At 37.5% G+C, this 4,518-nt stretch overlaps 1 pseudogene; it reads left to right on the top strand.

Moving 5' to 3' along the window:
- LOC109346320 lies at positions 232–4,226 on the top strand (annotated as a pseudogene).

Below are 4,518 nucleotides of genomic sequence, written 5' to 3' on the forward strand. Positions count from 1 at the left end.
ATATAAATAATTGTGTAATTTAAATATATTATTTGGGTTTGGAGTATGGTATTACTTATATCAAACCCAAACCCAAAAATTAAAACCTGTAAAACCCGAATCTAATCATAACAAGTTTTTCCCATTAAATTCAGATTGAATCTGGACAGGTACTCAGGAGTTCGATTTTTATTGTCATCCTTATTTGCATACTATATCCAAGAAAGTAAAAATATAATTATCCATACTTTCCTTCTATCATGTTTGCAAAGCTTATAAGACCTCCATCTCCTTCTCACAACATCACACAAACAAGAAACCCATCCATCACAATGGAGACCCACAACTCTTCATTCTCAACCCCACGCGCCTATCTCCGTGCTCTTTCTCACACTCCCTCTCGCTTCGCTCGTCGAGCTATTTCCGTTTCCACTTCATACGAGGAAATGAGCCGGGTTCGAGCCCGGTCCGGTTCAGATATGCGCAAAACCCTTCGTTGGTACGACCTCGTTGGTTTTGGTATCGGCGGAATGGTAGGTGCCGGAGTTTTTGTAACCACCGGCCGCGCCAGTCGCCAATATGCTGGTCCCGCCGTCGTGTTATCGTATGCCATTGCTGGTCTCTGTGCTCTTCTCTCCGCCTTTTGCTACACCGAGTTCGCCGTCGATATGCCCGTCGCCGGCGGTGCCTTCAGCTACCTCCGTGTAACCTTCGGTCAGTTTAAAATTTGTTTGTTATTTCATTTTTTAAAGAACTTTTGCTGTTTGCTGACGTGGACTTTTTCTCAGGTGAGTTTGCGGCGTTTTTGACCGGCGCGAATCTCATAATGGAATACGTGATGTCGAATGCCGCCGTGGCAAGAAGCTTCACGGCGTACTTTGGCACCGTAATCGGCGTCTCCTCCGCGAAATGGAGACTAACCGTGCCTCATCTTCCCAACGGCTTCAATCAAATAGACATAGTAGCCGTTGCCGTTGTTTTACTCGTCACATTTGTTATCTGCTACAGGTTCCTTCACCTTCCTTATCACTCTCTCCATACAACAACAATAACAATGTAACTTCATATTCATTTCTCAAATTTAAACCCTTTTCAATTTTCTATTTCAGTACAAGGGAAAGTTCGGTGTTGAATATGATACTGACGGCTCTACACTTAATTTTCATAGTGTTCATAATAGTAATCGGGTTTACTAGAGGAAGTTGGAAGAATTTCACGGAACCGAGTAATCTAGAAAATGCTTCTGGATTCTTTCCCTATGGTGCTTCTGGCGTATTCAACGGTGCAGCTATGGTTTATTTAAGCTATATGTTATGACGCTGTTTCAACATTAGCAGAAGAAGTGAAGAACCCAGTGAAAGATATTCCGATAGGAGTGTCAGGTTCAGTTATCATAGTAACAGTTCTATATTGTTTAATGGCAGCTTCAATGTCGAAGCTTCTCCCCTATGATATGGTAAATTAAATAATGGGTTTATTTATTTTGTTTGTATAAGTTGTACGGTTGAATGATGAGATTGATTGGGTGCATGTAGATCGATATAGAAGCTCCATTTTCAGCAGCATTTAGTGGGAAATCAGAGGGTTGGGGATGGGTGTCGCAGGTGATAGGGGTGGGGGCCAGTTTTGGGATATTGACGTCGCTGTTGGTGTCCATGTTGGGTCAGGCTCGTTACATGTGTGTTATTGGAAGGTCCAATGTGGTTCCCACTTGGTTTGCTAGGGTCCACCCTAAGACTAACACCCCTCTCAACGCCTCCATTTTTCTTGGTACCTTACTCTCTTCTCTTTCTCCGCTTTTCTTGATATGATATGTGCAGCTTAAGCCTATCTCTTGTCTTTTGGGTTGGAGTGTGTTTAAGTCAATTGGTTTGTTGATGTTCGGTAGTGTCTTGGTAATGTGTGCTGCAAGCGTGATGGGTTGGTTGTTGTTGTTATTGGTTTTGTTGGGAAAACTGAAGGTGCTGATCTTGTGATATTTGGGTGAGATGTGATATAAGAGGTAGGCTAGTTAGTCGTCTTTGTTGGTGTGTGATACTGAAATATGAAATTATAATGAGTTTGATAATTTATAAAAAAAAAGATAATTTAAAATTTATACTGTTTAATATTTTTTGAAGGACATGTATAATATGTCATCCAATATTGGAATGAAATTAATCTTTTTTCATTTATGTGAGTGGTTCTTGGTAAATGCATATATATTTTCAAGATGTTAGGGACTCAAGACTTTATGCGGTGATCCTACTTGATGATTATCCTTTGGGGCTTGCAGGTATTATATAAAAAAGGACAAGAGGTGAATCTTTTCAGTGAGGAAAAAAGATATTTTTAACCTCAGCCCCAAGACAGTAAAAAAATATTCACATATTAAAGAATTAATTTTTTTTTCATTTTAAACTGTTATCCTCGACCCTTAGATTCAAAAAAACAAAAATAGTGCCCTTGATGTTTGATCAACAGTATTAAACTTGTATAACTGAAGCCACATATAATAGCATTATTTGTACGTATATGATTTGATTTAGTGACCTGACACACTCCCCCACCATAGGTTAAGTAAATGACCATTTGGGTTAAAGCCCACTGTTAATTAGGTGGTGTTACAATTTCTCTTTTTGCATTTCATCCAATAAATTTGTCTGAATATTGATGTATAAAAAAGTTATAGTAGAAGGTGTTTTGCTTTGCATGTTAGCTAGACAGCTTTTTACATAGATGATTGTGACAACAGAGTTGTTTATAACTACTAGTAATATTTTTTTTGAAAGTAAAACTTTCTTACGTACTCCAAAACAGTGTTTGGTTGAAAAGGTTATCTCATAGCACATGGCCATGGGTGTCACAAGTTTTCCAAGGGCTATCTGCCTATCCCTATAATTTGTTTTTCTATTGTTTGGTCCCCCCTTCCCTCCCAGTGTATGGTATGTGCCTTTACCTTCCTTTACTTGAAACCATATTATTTATTCAGGAAAGGTATCTTGACTAGATAAAGATGTAAGGACTATGACAATTGTATTAGCAGGTAAAATGTGTAGCTTAGAATGGAGAGAGGTGAATCACCCAATGATGTAAAATAGGCTATGCTGTTTGTGATGACCCACTTTCTTTTTTCCAACTCAATGTAAGAAGAATAATACAGCATCTCAAATGGAAGATAACTAATGATTATTATTGATTCACCCCACTATTGTATTGGTTAATATATTCCTCTTGATTGGAATCATTGACTGATATGGTACCTAGTTAAAGTTGGTCTCAGTGATGGATTTTCATGATCTTTTAAGCTTTGTGGTGTATTTTGACTTCTCACAACTCTTGTCTTAAAATTCCTTTTCCTAACCTCTAAACTATTGAGTGGTTGTGGCTTGAATACATGATTGTGCATTTCTGGGGTTACAATTTTTCTCATATCAGCATATATTCTCCTTTTCAGGTATCTTCACAGCAGCACTTGCCCTTTTCACTGACCTTGATGTCCTCCTAAACCTAGTATCCATTGGCACCCTATTTGTCTTTTACATGGTAGCAAATGCTGTGATTTATAGACGCTATGTGGCTATTGGAACAACCAAACAATGGCCTACATTGTCCTTCCTCTGCTCATTTTCCTTCACCTCAATCATGTTCACTTTCATTTGGAAATTTGTACCCAATGAAAGGGTTAAGGCAGGGTTACTAAGTGCTTGTGCTGTGATTGCAATTGCAATATTACAACTTTTTCATTGCATGGTCCCTCAAGCAAGGAAACCAGAATTCTGGGGTGTCCCACTAATGCCATGGATACCCTCAATTTCAATATTTCTGAATGTGTTTTTGTTAGGATCATTAGATGGACCATCCTATGTACGATTTGGATTCTTTTCTGCTGTAGCAGTGCTTGTCTATGTCTTTTACAGTGTTCATGCTAGCTATGATGCTGAAGGAGATGGTTCTATTGGTCAAAAGAATGGTGAAATTCATGTAGAATCAAAAGAAAATGAGGAGGACCGAAGTTTTAAAGTCTGATTATCTTTTATTTAACTTTTGAACTTTAGATCAGGATTGGCTTCAACCTTTTTGTATGGTTGATGGTCACTTAACAAGGTAGTGGGAAGTGACAATTATGTGGAATACATGTATAATTCTAATTGAATATTATAATAGGCTGCATCCTTTATAGAAGTGGCCAATTGTACAGTTCTAACTTCTAAGGTGGCTTAAGTTGTAATCCTTTTTGTAGATTTTTGGATTATGTTATTGGACAGAGATCATGTTTCAAATGGTATATCATTTCATGTTTTAGGTCGATATTATATTATAACATGAATAAAAGAAATTTTTTGAAAACAAAAGTAATACTCTGATTGACCTAAGACAAAGTGACAATATGTGATCTTTGTCATGTTATTCCCTAGTAAGAAAATGTTGGTTTAATCTTTAATCACTTATAAACTATAAACTCTGAATCTTAACAGCTAAATTGAAAGAAAGCACAAGACCAAATGGAGTGTGCTAAATGAAAGTGGTGCATAATTTTCCTTTTGAAGATTATTATGT

This window comes from Lupinus angustifolius, chromosome LG04, assembly GCF_001865875.1.
Source record: "Lupinus angustifolius cultivar Tanjil chromosome LG04, LupAngTanjil_v1.0, whole genome shotgun sequence".
NCBI classification, from domain to species: domain Eukaryota; kingdom Viridiplantae; phylum Streptophyta; class Magnoliopsida; order Fabales; family Fabaceae; genus Lupinus; species Lupinus angustifolius.